Here is a 16,415-nt window from a genome sequence, read left to right on the forward strand (position 1 = left end):
AGAGGCTGTTCCTGCCCTCCGGGATGGAACTGTCACAGGACAGCAGTCTGTTGAGAGCTCTCTAAAATATTCAGCCCATTCACCAAGTGTGTTTCTACAGAATTCTGGAAATCAGCGTGTCCCAGTCATAATAGCAGGGCTGTGGCTTAAAGCTTCACCAAGGCCATGAGTTGAGTGCGGTTGTCAACCAGGGCTGCTGCTCGGCAGCAGAGGAGAATGTATGAGGAGGCAGCTGGGCCTGGAGGGAGGAGGGGAGGATGTTACGGTGGGTTCTTGAGGGGGATGTGGGACCCAGGCACTTCCTGTCTCCGTCTCTGGGCCACTGTGAGGTGAATGCCTCCTACCACACCGTGGCTCAGCGTCACCGAAGCCCAAGGCCACAGGGTCAACACTCGCAGTGCAGCCTCTGAATGTGCACACCGGAGCATGAGCTCTTCCCTCCCAGTTGCTAGTACAGTCTGACTTTAGCTTGCACATGGGCTGGGCCTGCATAGACTCCTCCTGACGCCCTTGCATGCAAGCGAGCTTCAGAGGGACAGGCATTCGTACCACAGCAGGCCTCCTCCGGCTCGCGCACTTAGGGATTCTGGGATTGGAAGCAGCCTGGGGTGGGGGGGAGCACCCAGATTGGGTCCCTCCTGAGATGCACACCTGTTCACTGCAAATGATGATCTTCTTTTTGACCAAACCCAGGCTTTTCCGGGTGCTCTTTTCAACTTTCCAGCTTCGGTGTTCCTGTAAGCCTTTTTGCGTACAGTACAATCTCTGCCTGGCCAGCCTAGCTGTTCTGCACAAGGGATCAGCTGTAGGAGCTAAGCAGCTTCCTTCCCCGCAATGCCTGGTCATGCTGGTCTGCGTTAGCAAGGACCATTCAGGCAGGTCAGCCAGACCCCTGCCTTGTGGCTGCTGTTTCTTCTTCACTCTCCATCCACTGCCCTCACCTGCTTCCTGGCCATAAACCCCTACCTTCCCTTGCATTTGGAGTTACGCCCAATCTCTCACCTCCACTTCCACCCCATCCCAGGGGTCTCTGGTGCTGGTCTTCACATCCTTTAACAATTTTCATGCATACTTGTGTTTGGCTATAACCTCACTATTTGGCCAACAGTATGTTTTTAGCCTTCTGTCACCTTTCAGATTTTATAAAAAAAATGCTGTAATAACTATGTGCTTTGTTCAATGGTATTTACCATTTTCATTTAATAGAACCCCAGCTTTTCAAAAAAAGTTACTCTGAAGATCTCAGACATTATAAAGTCTTTCCCAGCTTCCTAGACCCAAGCAGGTTGCCCCTCTGCATTCTCAGAGCTCCCTGTCTCTCCTAGCCTTGTGTGTTACACAGGCCTGCAGCTCTTCACGTGAAGCATGTCGCCCTCCGGAGGCCGGGGGTTGCCTCCCTCACCTGTGTGGTACAGCTGGGCACTTGCAAAGCCCAGCTACTGCACAAACATAAATGAATTTCTGGGGAAGGAAAAATGAACTCATTGATCTCTGAGCTAAAAGAGAAGTCATCTTTGCAGCATGCCTTTCAAAGCTGTGGCTCACTTCTGCATTCGTGTGAATTGCAACCTCGATTGTAGTGCTGACACTAGCCTTGGGCTTCAGTCTCCAGCAGGAGCAAACAGCATCCTAAGGCAGCCATCCGGGCCCTTTGGGCTGCATGTCCAAGACTGAAGGCGTTCCGTTAGATTATCGTTTATTGACCACCAGCAGACAAAGGAGGAAGTGACAGGAGGTGGCAGGGTGTTCCCTCACTAGGAGGTCTCCAAATGCTCCATGTGTTGAAATGTCTTCTCACTGTTGTTCCTTGATTAGATGCCCATGGACAGGTGTGCAGGGAGCAGTGTGCATTGCAGTACTAAATTTTCTGTAACTTTTGTCACAAAAGACCACCTCACAACTGGGGCTGGAACTTCCAGCTGCTCCAGGCTAGGCAGTGTTATAAATGAGTCTCTGTCCCAGAAGTCATGCCTGAGGCTTCTTCTCTGGCTCATAATCAACATCTTGAGACCTTGAACAATTTCCTTGGCATCTCATGGAACAATATTTTAAGAAGGGTAGAAATGGCCTCTGCATTCGAGGGTCAGTGGGCAAATTAAATGAAAGAGCAGGGGTAACCCCAGCATAGTGTCTGAACCCTGCAAGACATCAACAACCGTTAGATATCGTTAGCATCATTATTAACCTGAAGGCTTCTCAGTGGAAGCCCTTCCTGGGCACAGCAGTCCCAGGGGCATTCTGCCAGTTCCTCTGCACATCTCTCAGTTCTGCCTTTTGGAGTATGTGCCATTATGCTTGGGAGTGTTCGAGCTGTGTATGCTTATGTCAGAAGCCAAAGAATGGCAGCCCACTTCCTTCTCCTTCTTGGACTAACTTCTCTCTTTATTAGTTTGAAGATCAATGTCCTTTTTTTCCCTCCTTCTTTCTTCCTTTTTTCCCTTCCTTCCTTCCTTCCTTCCTTCCTTCCTTCCTTCCTTCCTTCCTTCCTTCCTTCCTTCCTTCCTTCCTTCCTTCCTTCCTTCCTTCCTCCCTTCCTTCCCTCCCTCCCTCCCTTCTTCCCTCCTTCCTTCCCTCACCCATCTGCTCACTTCACCAGGCATCTGTTGATCGGTAGGGACATCTATTAATGTTGCCCCTAGGGAAAAGGCAGCGAGTGTGCACCTGACTTTCTGTGGGAGTCAGAAACCTGAGTCAGAAACTGACACCTGGCACAGAGGAATTAAGAATGGAGAATCACCGCTACTTCCACCCTCACTGTGTACAGGTCTAGAAAGGAACCTTTCCAGGTGCAAGAGAAATGGAAGGCTGTGTCCTTGTGCTTAAGGAACTTGGAGCCTTGAAGGAGATGACAAAGCCAGGAGGGGTGCAGCCCATAACCTGGTCTTGCTCTCTGCCAGCCCCAGTAGACCTGCACTCGAAGGGAGAAATATCCTGAGGAAAATTTATACAAACAAGACTAACACTGACAAGAACAGAAAGAAACAAGAACCCTAAGCACCACTCTCTTGTCGGGACAGGATGTTTGGAGCTGAAGGAGGAAAAAGAAAGCAGTGTCCTCCCTGTGGCCTGCAGAACTCCCCAGCGCCAGCACTGAAACACTGCCTCCCCAGAAGCCTTGCTCCAGCTCCTCCCCAGATGCCTTTCCTGAGCTGGCCCAGTGGCGCCCTGTGGCAGGTGCTTGTGGGGATACTGACGTGATGCAGATGTGCCAGCCCTGCCCATCCCTCGTTCTGGATACTGGAGTCAAGTGGGACTGGTGAGAAGCACAACAACCATGCTGAACATGGTTCAGTGTAGCGAGTCCAGCCAGGGGGCGCTAAGCCAAGAGCTGATGGGAGAGGGAGTGGGCGAGGGAGGGAGAGAGTGAGAGACAGAGACAGACAAAGAGAGACAGAGACATAAAGAGACTGAGACACAGAGAGAGAACAGAGACAGACAGAGGCCGAGACAGAGAGACAAAGAGATGCAGAGACAGGCACACAGAGAGAGACAGAGACAGACAGAAAGAGAGGGACAGAGACAGACAGAGTGAGAGACAGACAGAGACAGAAAGAAAGAGGGTTTCCCTCAGCGCTGGCCTTTCCACCAGGCCTCCATGGGTAGGAAAGTTCTCGAAGGTGGAGTGAGCAGCAAGAGCCAAGCAGGTGCACCGCCATGGAGGTGTGGAGAGCCAGAGGAGTCAGGGAGAGGTGCTTCTCAGCCTGTGCACCGCAGTGTTGTTCTGTGTCAAGCAGGGCTAAACTAGATTATCATTCTTTCAGAAAAAATGTATTTTGAGACAGGGTCTCACTAAGTTGCCAGGCTGGGCTTGAACTTTCCTCCCGCCTCAGCCTCCCAGAGTCCTGCAGTAACAGGCGTCACATGGTGCCTGGCTGCAGCTCTGTCTGGAGGCGCCATTCCAGGAGGACGCAGAGCTTTCCTAAGGTGGAGCTGCTCTAGAGACACACAAAACACAGCCAGAGACCAGAAAGGGAAGTCCACCTGGAGGAGCGCTGTGGGAACCCCAGGCGGCAGTGGCTTGGGGACCAGCAGGAGCTTGGGGCACTTCTGACAAGGCCAGAGCTGTCCTTGCTTAGACTGGGCTGGTACTGGCTGGATCAGCCTGGGAGATGCAGAGTGCTCTTGGAGACTGAGTTTATGGAGCTATAATAAGAAAGTGGTGGGTAGTTAAATCCCCTAGAGGAACTGAGTCCCATAGAGATGACTCGGGACAACTTTATCTATTGGAGACTTGGTCTATCTCCAGATTTTGTATTTCTAGGAAGCAAAGTTGATGGCAATGTGTAAAAGCACTTACTTGCACACAGAATCTTGTTTAAATTTCATCTTCTACCAAACATTCGTGCATGTGAGCATCCACATTCTCATCTGCACACTGGAGCTAACCACGCCCCCTTAGTGTGGCTGCTATGGGCATCAGATGCAGGCCTGCATTGTAAGTGGTCAGCATAACGCTCCACAGGAGCTGCAGCTTGACAGGAGTTGCAGCTCAACACCTGGTGGGCCCAGGAGACAAAGCAACCCGTCACCTGAAAGCAGGCAAGGCCTGCACACCAAGAAGAGGTGCCGGATGGTGTGGCTATGCGGGCCCCGCCCAGCTGGACACCCTTCCTTTGGCTGAGGTCTCTACCTGCCCAGACCTAACCCCTTCTCCATGCCCACTGCTTTTGAGGGCACCTCTCTCCCCCGTGCTGGCTATCTTGGCAGCTGGCTTAGCGCATGGTGCCTGCAAGGATTCTGAGGCAAAGAAAGAGAGAGGCCTGACACCCCCGCACTGTCAGGAGGCTGCTTTATAGTGTGTTCCAGGCAGACTGGGCTGCAAATTGGTGCAGCCACTATGCAGGTGGGGGTGGGCGCGTGGCAACTAAAAAGTGTTGTGATGACACCAAGGGATAAGCCACACCAGGAAGAAGGGCCCTGGCCCGCCCTGGCCAGCCCTGGACAGACATGGGCTGTAGCCAGGGCAGCAGAGAAGGCATGTGGACCACTCCTGTGGCTTCAGGGGAGATGATGCTCCTGCTGCCCCTGGAGCAGAGAGGGGAAAGGTGTGTGGGCAGGCAGCTTCTGCAGACATCTGCCACCTTGGCTTTGTCTCTGTGTTTCCTGTGCCTCCTCAGTGTCCGGGCAGGGCTGCCTCTCCGGATGCTACACCCGTCTCCCCCTTTGAATCCCTGCCCCCGGGCATCTGTCATCCCCTCCCACCAACATTCCCCACCTGGCTGGTGGCTGCATATGTTCCCATGGCACCAAGGGGCCGGCAAGCTTACTTGGCAGAAGCCTGAGGGGCGCTGCCTGGCCTCGAGCCCTTGCTCCCTGGTACCTTGGCACAGGCTGGTGAGGATGAGCTTCTGCTGCATTTCAGAGCTGAGGCTGGGTTCCTGTGAGCTCTGCTGACAGCCAAAGGAAGAATGAAGTGGCAGAGGGACGGCTGATCTTTGACCCTGGCCCATTGATGGCTTTTGTCATCACGGTGGGTGGCTGCTCTGAACAGGAAGGCATTGTCTCTGGGTCTATTGTGGACTTGCCTGCACAGTCGTCCACACAGGGTGTAACCTTTCATCAGGGACGTGTTCTTCCACCCAGGGCCAAAGGTGCACGGGTTGGGCAGATGAAGCGAGTTAGCAACACTGCAGCACAGGCTGGAGAGGGGAGGCAGGGTGAGGAAAGGGTAAGCGGAGTGGAAATCGGTATCGCCGAGCCGATACTGCCTGTGAGACACACGCATGGGCTATTTGTTTCCTCCTCTCAACCACCTTGTTAGGTAGACCACCCTGCCCTGCTCCTCAGATAAAATGATCGGAAGTTTAGTCTTTCATTCTTTTTGGTTTTATTATAAGCAGTAAGTGAGGTGGGTCTGTGGTCTCTAACTGAAAACAGCTATGGCTTGGTTCAACCCTCATAAACCAGGAAAGGAGTTGCTAGGGCTGGGGAGATAAGCACCTACCTGGGAAGCACAAGGTCCCGAATTCATTCCCCAGCACTGCATGCTATGCCGGCCCCAGAACCCTGGATGTGCCATGCTGGTCCTGAAACCAGGTGTGGTGGTACACGCCTGTAATCCCAGCTCTGGGGAGGCTGAGACAGGAGGAACACTGTGAGTCTGAACTGCATAGTGACAGTAGTAAGACCCTGCACAAACAAACAAACAAAAACCTGGCATTAGAACTCCTATTCGAGCCCTGGAATCAAGGACTGGGGCATCTATAGATGAGGTCTCCTTCTTGCTCTCCAAATAGTGATGGACTTTCAAGGCTCTGGACAGGGTCCACTTCCCCAAACTTGTGCCTTTTTTGGATGATTTTCTAGATTCCCATGACACTTTCCATGGTAATCCCTTTGTCAAAATTTGCAAAGGAACTTCTCAAAACAAAACTGTTGTTACCTTTCCTATTTCACAGGCTGCAAACTCGGTTTAGATTTCACCTAAGATCATATTTCTAGCAAGCAACTGAGCAGCATTCGCAACACTGATCCAAAGTCTGCATTTTCTGTAGGGAACAGCAACTTTCTTGATCAAAGGCTAGTGTCTACACTACTTCTTTTACTTCTTTGTGTGTCCACATAGGGGAAGAAAAGTGACATTTTTTCCCAACCCTTATAACTTGATAGTTCAAACAGCCCCTGTAACAGAGGACAGATTATCAAGAGAAAAACAATTTATTGAAGTACGGATTTGATACATACATGGGAGATAGGAAGAGGGGGCTTCCAAATCCAGCTATGCAGCATCTTCAAGAAAGAAGGGGAAAGTTTAGGAAGCAACAAGGCCAAGGCAAAGGACACGGGGTATCTTTCATAGGAGGAGACTTGTGGGAAGGGGAATAGTGGCCTGAAAGGGCAGTGAGCAAAGCTGTCAGTATCTGTTGCTATGGAACCGTCACCTGATGGTCAAGGTCTAAAGTTGTCTCTAGGCTTTACCAGTGGTCTCCCCAGTGGATCTTTCCTCTGTGTATATGTACGTCCTGGACTTAGGCAGGGGGAGGGGATGCAGATATGAGGGAGGGGGAGGAGGGGAGGGGAAGAAGAAATAGGGATGGGGGAGAGATAGAGGGGCAGGGAGAGAAAGCCTTTTTTTCTTTATCTGCATCTTATTTGCCTCCTGCTCAGTCATTCTTCATGGGTGGGGTGGTGTATCCTAGTCTCTCCCAAGCAGCAGCTTTGACTCAGGTAATCCACTTGACAACAATTTTTGTTAACTTCTCCTTTGTGCAAAGAAACTGTAGTGCACTGGGAATTGTGAGGAAGGGTGATATCTGCCTTGCAGATGGATTTGGAAATGTACACGCACGCACACACACACACACACACACACACACACACACACACACACACAGCTGCTGATGACTCGGGGAAAGTAGTTGTCATGACCCTCTCTTTTATGGGGGTTGTCTTTTTCTACTTGGTTAATTATTTTTTGTTGCTGTTTGCCTTAGGTTCTTTGATTCTCAATCCTATAGAAGATCAAAGTAAAATAAACTATTTCATGTTGAAAGTGGGAAAATATGTCTTATTTTTCTTTGATGAGTGCCTAGGGCAGTGTTTTGTTTTCTGTACACCACATCAAGTGCCATTCACAGACCTGCCACTGTGCACTGGCACAAGAAGCCCGTCTTGCTAGTCACTGGGTCCTTTGCCCTTCAAGTCACCCTCTGCCTGAAAGCCTTCTGTGGCTTGGAAAATAGAAGAAGATGGGAGGGAACGTGGCCAAGGGACTTCTGAGCCCTGAGTGCAGCTCGTGAGTCCTGCAGGCTGAAGTACAGGATATGGAGGAGAAAAGTGAAAACTGATGCTGACCGGGGCTGCTGCAGAGCACAGAGTCTGTCTCTGAGTAGACAGTACATCCTCTCAGGATCTAGGAAGATAAACCTGCACTCTGCCAGATTTGGGCTTGAAAACCCTCAAAGCACAAAGGTAGTTTAAGGTGCCCTCAGCTAACTTCCCCAGGGGCCTGGCAGGCACAGTGGGAATGGTATTTTCAGTACTGCACTTTAAGTGCAAGATTGTTTGGGGACACTGGTCTGGAAACAGGTGAGCAACAGCAGCAGCAGCAGCAACAGCAGCATGAGCACAGTGAACAGCCCACCGTACTGAAAGTCAGTAGAAACAACGAACTATAGCATTTGGTATGTGAAGAACACAGAGGTTGGGGTTATGTGATACAGAAAGTAAAATATTACTTAGTATATTTGAAAAGTAAGGCAGAGCAATGAAATTTTAAGGGATGCAGAGAGATGGAAATTCTGAAATAAACTGAGAAATCATAGACGATTACAAAAGTCCGACGCCTCTTGGAGTTCTAAAGCTATGAACAGCAATCAGCAGATTCCAGAAGTCCAATGAATTTGTACTAGAACTGCAGAGCCCCATGATAAAGTAAAAACATGAAAACTGTCTTGAAACAACAGACAGATTAACTAAAAAGACACAACCAGAAAAAATAACAACATACTCGTTGATGTAAGAGCACAAGCCAGAAGGTACAGAAGCAGTGTCACCAAAGTGCTGAGAGAAATCTGTCAATGAGAGTCCTGTAGTCCTCTGTAGTCTAGATTCCAAGAATGAAGGTTATGAACAAATATTTTCAGGTAAATAGAAAGTGTGGGGTTTTCAGTGCACATCTAGATGTTTCCGTGCAGCCCCATTCATTCTTAGGTGCGGTTTTCCGAGGTGAGTGGACATGGGGATGTGGTACGCACGAGGGGGCTTATCCTCCAGGAGTTTAGAGCCAGATGTGATGGTGGACAGTGATGCCTGCTTGGAGAGGCAGGACACTGGCTGTGCCTGGAAGAGTCTGTCTCCTCCTTTTCCTTTGTTCTCTCTGCTGCCTGCTGCCTTCTCGTGAGCTCTTTCTCCTCTGCTGTGCCCCTCTGGCACGCCATCCTTCCCTGGAGCCAGCTGACTGTGAAACAAAACCTCTACAGTTTATGAGCTGAAGTAGACATTTTCTCCCTTAGCTTGTGGGTGTCAGGTATTGCGTGCCATTGATGAGGGAGCACTTAGGACAGCAGGCGACCAGCAGGTGTGTGGTCATAGGAGACCGCGGAAGGACTTTGAGCTGAGAGTAGGGAAACATTCCCAGAAGGAAAGCCCACGGTGTCAGAAGTAGTATTTAGGAAACCATACCAACGTGGAGAGATCTGGAGACCCTCAGGAAAACGGTATGTAAGGTAGCAATAGGGCTTCCTCTGCGGGGCTGACACGACGTCGTGAAAGCCCTGGAAGTGGCTTGTAGAGCAAGAGGCGGATGACTGCATTTAGCCATGTGAGCTCTGCCAAGCAACTGAATGAATAAAAATATAGACTCTTGTTATGGTTTAGATCTGAAATGTCTCCTAAAAGCTGTGTGCTCAGCGGTGGGGCTTTCAAAAGGTCAGGGCATCACAGGGGCCTGGTTCTCAAAGTGCTGTGAGGAGGGGGACCACCGCAGAAGAGGCGTCGCAGGGCCATGGAGGGCCCTGGGAGGCTGTGCCCATGTTCCTGGCTTCTCTCTCCCTCTGCTTCCAGGCATCCAGGACGTGAGCAGCTCATCCCCAGGCCCCTCCTCCGCGCTGCTCCTGTCTTGGTGCCAGGCAGCTCCAGACTGAGCCCTCTGAAACTGCCAGCCAAAGTAAGCCTCCACTCCAGGCCTTGAGCCTCAGGTGTTCTGTGCCAGCACTGGGGAAGCCGGTGGATACAGCCATCTTTTAAAGAAATGTCTATTATTTATTGATTTTTAACAAAATCTCGTCACAGTGGTGTCTCGGTTCAGAAGTGTGATCTTTTCCATGATTTTGGTGGCACACCAAATGGGACAAGAATTGATAAAATCCCCCAAGGTCCACACTGAGCCTAGCCGTTGAATTTGATTTAGTTCTTGTGCAATGTGGTTTGTGGTCAGAGTCACAGAAAGAATTGAATTCATGAACCAAGGTACTATTCTGTGGAACCCAGGCTGGCCTCAAATTTGCAGCAGTTTTTCTGCCTCAGCCCCAAATGCTTGGAGTACAGGAGTGTACCGTCACACCTAGCATAACATCTTTATGTTAAAATTTCAGACAATCTATATTGACAGTGTCATAACCTTCCCAGAAATGTCAGAGATCTGATGTCCCATCCTACCTGAATCTACCCCTGTGAGATCCCACCACCAGGAACAGTAAACACACGTGGCTACATTACTATTTTTTTTTAAATTATTTATTTAAGAGCCAGCCAGATAGCTCAGCAGATTAAAGCGCCTGCATAGGCAGACGCAGGGACAGGGTTCAATCCCGTGTGCCATGCTGGCCCTGCCCCCAGGGCACGCTGAGATGGGGATTGAGACTGGCTGTGTGTGCGCGCTGTAATCTCAGTGCTGGGGAGGCTGAAAACAGGAGGATCATTATGAGTCTGAGTTGCATAGTTAGACCCTGTACCAAATAAGTAACTTTATTTTTTGTATTTAGCACTGGGTGTACAGGGTCTCACTACACAGATCAGACTTGTAGTGATCCTTCTGTCTCAGCACTGTTGGTTTAGCAACATTTAAAAGTAAAGTGCTTCCTTTCCCCTTTTTCCCCAGTCCCCTGCCTTGTCTTGTCCTCTTCTGGTTTTGTGAGATCTCTCAGGTCTTCTCACATCTGTGCAGCTCATTCCCTGAAAATATCCCCTTTGTGTAGCTACTTAAGGAGGTTTCTGTTTTCCTAATCAAACTCTAACTCTTCAGGCAAAGAAAGGCCCGACCCAAGATGGCGTGATTGTGTTACCATTGCACAGTGGGCTAAGGCAAGAGCACCAGTGAGCTAGAAGACCAAACTGTGTGAAGCTAATACCTTACTCAAATATGTGGAGCAGAAAGCAGCAGAACTGCAAAGACAAATGGACAGATTGCCAGGAGAGCAGGAGCTGTTCACTGCTTTTCCTCCAGAAGTGGGAAGCGTATGCTGTCACAGGATAAGCATGTGGAAGACTGGCAAAAGGCAATTAAGAAACTTCATTTAGCAGGCACGCACGGAAGGCAGGCGCGCGCCAGAGGATCCAGATCTTACCTGCGCACACGTGCAGTCCAGATCGCGTTTTAGGGCATCGAGGGATTTAATAAATATCAAAGAGCGTCACAGAGAGCACATTCCTAACTGTATCACAGCAGTCAGAATCCAACAACAAAGACATGGTGAGAGTAACCTCATCCATGTGCGAGGATCAAGAAAACCCCTTCATGGGCAAAAGAATAAATCCAAATTCAAAACTGAATAATAACAGAAAAATAATTATAGCTGAATATCTTTTTAAAACTTACAACTGAATAACAATAGCAAAAGTAAAATGATTGGTGGAAATTTTCTGCCTAGTCAATTGCTATGCAAAGGGAGGATTGAAAATTAAGAATTTTGAATAAAAAGGAAAGACTAAGCTTAAAGAAGGCAGAAGAAATAAAATGTTAAAATAGGAACAGTAATGCCTACAAATAAAAGATTGATACGTTTGGCTATTTCTAAAATTAAGAAATTCCATTCACCACAAAATACCTTACAGTGCATAGAAAACAGGAAAAATAAAGCCTAAACAAACATGTACTAGACATGAAATTGATGACATGTGTCAGCAGCAGTGGAACAGTTTCCAGAATCTCTAACAACCAATAAAACAACTCAATAAAAATGCCCAAATACATATACACAATGAAGAAATTTATCTTGGCATAAACACATAAAAGATGCCCCGCTTTATAACTAACCAGGTAATGGATAACTAGGCCCCGAATTAATTTTGCTTCAAAAATCACAAGAGTGACAAACAATCCATGGTCATCTCAGGTGTTGATGAGGGCTAACAGGAGCTCAGCTTCAGTGGAGGGGATGTAACACGAGACAAGCGTGTGGGTGAATGACTGGATGGACTGGCACGCTGGATAGACATGCATGAAACCAGTCAGCTTCTTTTTTCTAGGCTTTCCCTAAACAGATGCACATATCTACTGGGAGGTGTATAAGAATGTCCATGAAACATGTTAAAACCAAGAGTTAGTTTTTAGGGCAGATTTAGGTTCACAGAAAAATTGAACACAAGATATGGAATGATAGCAATAATTTTTCACATTTTCTGTATGGATTATTATAGTCATTTTTGATAAAAAGCATCTTTATCTCATTTCTTCTTTCCTGATATCTGTAACTGTTTTCTTTCCATTCCATTTCATTTCTTTTCTCTTGCATTAGCTTGGGTTTTCCAGGGTAATGTTAAAAAGTAATTTGATGGTAGGTAACATCTGTTTTTTTTTCCTGATCCGAGCAGGAAGGAGTTGGATTTCTGGCCATGGTGTATGAAACTCACAGCCATAGATTCCTGTCATTGTTCTTTATCAAGCTGAGGCAGTTCTCCTCCCTTTTAATTTTTCTGTGAGTTTTCATTATGATTAGCTTGGGTTTTCTCAAGTGATTTTTTGCATTTATTAGTTTGATGTAATTTCTTTTGTCTGTTGCTGTATAGATTACATTCGATTTTGAGTGTTGTGCGTACCTTGCTCATGTGGGGTAGGCCCTACGTGGCAGTGGCGTGTGTTAGATTCCATTTATGCATAGTTGCAGTTCACTCACTAATATTCTGTTCAGGATTTTTTGCATTTATGTTCATGAGAGATATTGGTCTATAGTTTTTTGTTCCTTTTCTCTTTCTCTATTTCTTTCTTTTTATTTTTCTTTTCTCTTCTTCTCTTTCTTCTTTTTTATCTTTTTGAGACAGGATCTCACTAGGCAGTTCAGGATAGCCTTGAACTCTCTTTGTAGCCCAGGCTGACCTCAAACAAGCAGCGATTCTCATGCCTCAGCTTTCCAAGTGTTGGGATCACGGCGTGTGCCACCATACCTACCTAGTTTTCTTTGCTTAGAATGTCTTTATCTGGTCTGGCCTCATAGGAAGTATTCTCTCTGCTTTTATTTTCTGGAAAACTGTAGCGATTACTATAATTTCTGCCTTAAATATTTTCAGATTCACTAGTGATCCCATCTGGAATCAATGTTTTCTGTTTTGGAAAAATATTAAAAATTTATTCCATTTTCTTTTCCTTGAGAGAGGGTCTTGCTAAATCACCAAGTTCCTTAGGGTAGGTTTGAATTTGTGGTCCTTCTGCCTCAGCTCCCCCGAGAGCTAGGGACATAGGTATACACCACCATGCCAGGCTTGATTAAATTTCTTTAATGTATACAGGCCTGTTGAAACTATCTATTTCTTCTTCTGTGAGTTCCAGTAGATTGTGTTTTTCAAATGCATGGTGTACATCTTCTGGGGCATCAGTTTGCAGGCACAAAATTGTTCTAATAATAGCGATGACTTGAAGCAACCTGTGTATCCAGCAGCAGTGAGATGGATAAGCGTGGTCTGGTATGGCGCAGCCAGATAGTGAGCTGCTGTGCAGTAAGGAGAATCCAAGTCCACCCTCAGGCTTCCCCAACTGCTTGCCATTGTTGCACCCCGAAAGGTCTTTTCAGATATTACTGCCTATCAGTCTTCCCTGGGTGAAATTTTAATCCAAATATAAACTGCATGTCTATGCTGTAGGCGCATCTCTGCTTTGATAGCAACGGCTTCCAGTACTGTTAGGACTAACACTCATACCCTGGAGTATGTCACCCCATGTGAGAAAGTACGATTCATTTGTCAGTATGGACGAATCTAAACGAAATACACCGGATTAAAAATGTGCAATAGTAGCACATTATTTAGGAAGGGAAGACCATGTGGTTAAATTAGAAAGGAAAGCAAGACCGGGTGCCCGTCGGCCTACTTCACTTGTATCTGCCGGACAAGCAGCAGAAGAGGGCCGGGAGAGTCCTGCGAGGAGCTTTGCCACTTTCTGCATTTTCTTCTTTAGGCTGGTACGTGCATTAGGGGCCACCATTCGAAATGTGCACATGGGCCACGTGCGACCTTTTGCGAACACACACATGTTACCAAGTACGTGCAAAGTAATGTGGCGATTGCAACTGTGCGGATAGATTCCAGTGACCGACCCAGAGGAGCAAAGGGTCCGCTCCTGTGATGCGCAGACGCCTGGGGGAGGATCCGAATGCATCTGCCACGCAGGGCATGGGCTGTGGTCAAACAAGCAGAGAAGCGCATTTTGTGTGGTGAATGAAACACCAGAAAGAGCTCAGACTTGGGCAGAGCTGGAAGCAAGGCAACACGCTTCGGAGCCTTGGGAGCGGAGGTCAGTGTGAGCGACTGACTCTTGGTGAAAGGGGAAAGATTGAAACTACAGAGAAAAGAGCATCATTTCTGTGAGCTTCTTCTGGGCGAGCCTATCCACACCCGAATGCGGAGTGAAGTGGCCTAAGTCCTTCTTGTAAATGAAGGGCTGGCTCCCCCAGGGGCTTGGAGTTCCCGTCCTTGGCAGGGCCAGCCTCGGGCCCTGTTCTGGTGCTGGCACCCGCTCTGCCTTCCTCCCACTTGCCCCTGTGAAATGGTTCTTTCTGAAAGTTCACGATTTTTAATCCTTTCGGGCAAGGCTTCACTAATTAGAGCCCAAACATCCTTAAAAAGCAAATGAGCACTGGGGGGGGGGGGCCCGGGCATGGTTCCATGGCCCCGGATCCATTGTTTTTACTTCTTAATACTCAAAAAGGCTTCTTTGTTTAACTCTGGGCGTCCATCAACGCCTTTCTCCCACTTCGAGCTCTTCCCTCCCCGCGGGCCCCGCCGGAGCTCGGCACCGTGAGCCCCCACAGTCTAACCTCGAGGCAGCCCCTCGCGGTCATGTGTTTGGGTTCTTTGTGCACGGCCAGCGCGCACGCCGCTCCCTGCGCGGCCGGCTCTTGGAGTTGCTTCACTCGTGCAATTTCCAAGACAGAGAAGAGGATGCAAAGTGCATGCTAAGTGCAAAGGGCGGTGCGCTTCTCATACAGGAAGACAGGATTTGGGGAGCAACCCTTGAGGACCTGCTGGAGAGGATTCAGGAAGCCGCAGCTCAGTTGCTTTTCAGTTTTGCCGCTTCTAGTTCCCATTCTGGGAAACAAAAGCGCAGAGAAGGAAGGCCGTGCCAGCTCTGCCAATCGGACATGGATCATCAGTGGAGAATATGGGCCTGCAGCTTCCCTAACAAAGAGAGAAAAGGGAAAGGGCACCAGAGGCAGCCCGAGCCCGGACTCCGGAGCTCTCAGGGGCTAGGCAAGCACATTGCCCTCTGATGGTGCCTGCTCATTTTCCTCCCTGACAGACTTTAACGTTTTTCTTTTTAAATCTTTGATGGATAGGGTTTTCATTCAAAGATTTTCCCCCCATTGTTACAAGTTAAAAGTAATGGCAAGGCTCACGCTTAGCAAATCAGTAAGTGGGAAAACACCCATCGGGCACCTCTGTCTCTTACACAAGCCTAAGGAGGGTGGGGGCGGGGCAGGTGAACAGCATGCCTGCACCCCACAGGTGGCCCCCTTCTGACCAGGGCTAGACATATGCAAGCCTCCAGAAGGGGGCTGTCAACCGCTTCCTCCTCCTACACCTCTGGCTCAGGTGTGTCTGAGAGCGACTGGCTGCCCCTGACCTTCCCCGCTCAGACACCCTCTGCACCAGGAGCCTCTGTGTTGTGATCCCTTCCCGCCACACTGGGGCTGCTCAGACCCCAGGCCGGGCATCCTGCTCCTCAGTCTGCGTGGGGCCTGGGCTCCCAGCAGCTTGGTCTGGACCCGCTGGGGATGGTGGTGTCCCCACTGCGCACTCCTGGGGACTCTTGACGACAAGCGCATCACCCAGCACACCATGCCTCTGAACCTGGACCACTTTGTTTTGATGATTAAGGTACAGTGGTTCAAGAGCCTACATCCCCCAAGTCAGTGGAAAATCTGTAACAAGGGCCTCTCTCTCCATTCTCCCAGGGGCTGGGAATGCTCAGGGGACCTTTATCCTCCTCATCCTCTTCTCCTTTTTTTTCCTTCTTTTATTATGGTGATTGAACCCAGAGTCTGTGCTGAGCTGCATCCCAAGTCATTTCTTATTTTGAGATGGGGTCTCACTAAGTCACGAAGTGAGCCAGGCTGTGCCCAAATTTGTGATCCTCCTGCCTCCATCTCCCAGGGTGCTGGGACTGCAGGTGTGCACCACCATGCCTGGCTTTCCAGTTTTTTGGTCACTATTGCTCTGCTGTCCTCCTTTTATTAATCCTCTCATTTACACTATCTCCTCACAAGAAATGGAGGTTTTCTTTCAGGATAATAGTGAGCACAGAATCCAGAGTCATCCATAGCCAGGATCTTTGGGCAAAATGCTCATTCCCTGTACCTCAGTTTCCATGTAAAAGTGGGCTCACAGACCATCTGCTTACACCCTGTGGACAGCGTTAGGTGGGCAGAAGGTGGCCGGAGCCACAAGACCTCGCCCTGCCCTGCCGGTGTCTGTTCCTGGGAGCTGCCCTGCATGGGTGACTGCCTGTTCTCTGCCGAATTCCCTCCCCTCCTGCCCTGGGTCTC

Source organism: Octodon degus, unplaced genomic scaffold, assembly GCF_000260255.1.
Source record: "Octodon degus isolate 3935 unplaced genomic scaffold, OctDeg1.0 scaffold00193, whole genome shotgun sequence".
Taxonomy (NCBI): Eukaryota; Metazoa; Chordata; class Mammalia; order Rodentia; family Octodontidae; genus Octodon; species Octodon degus.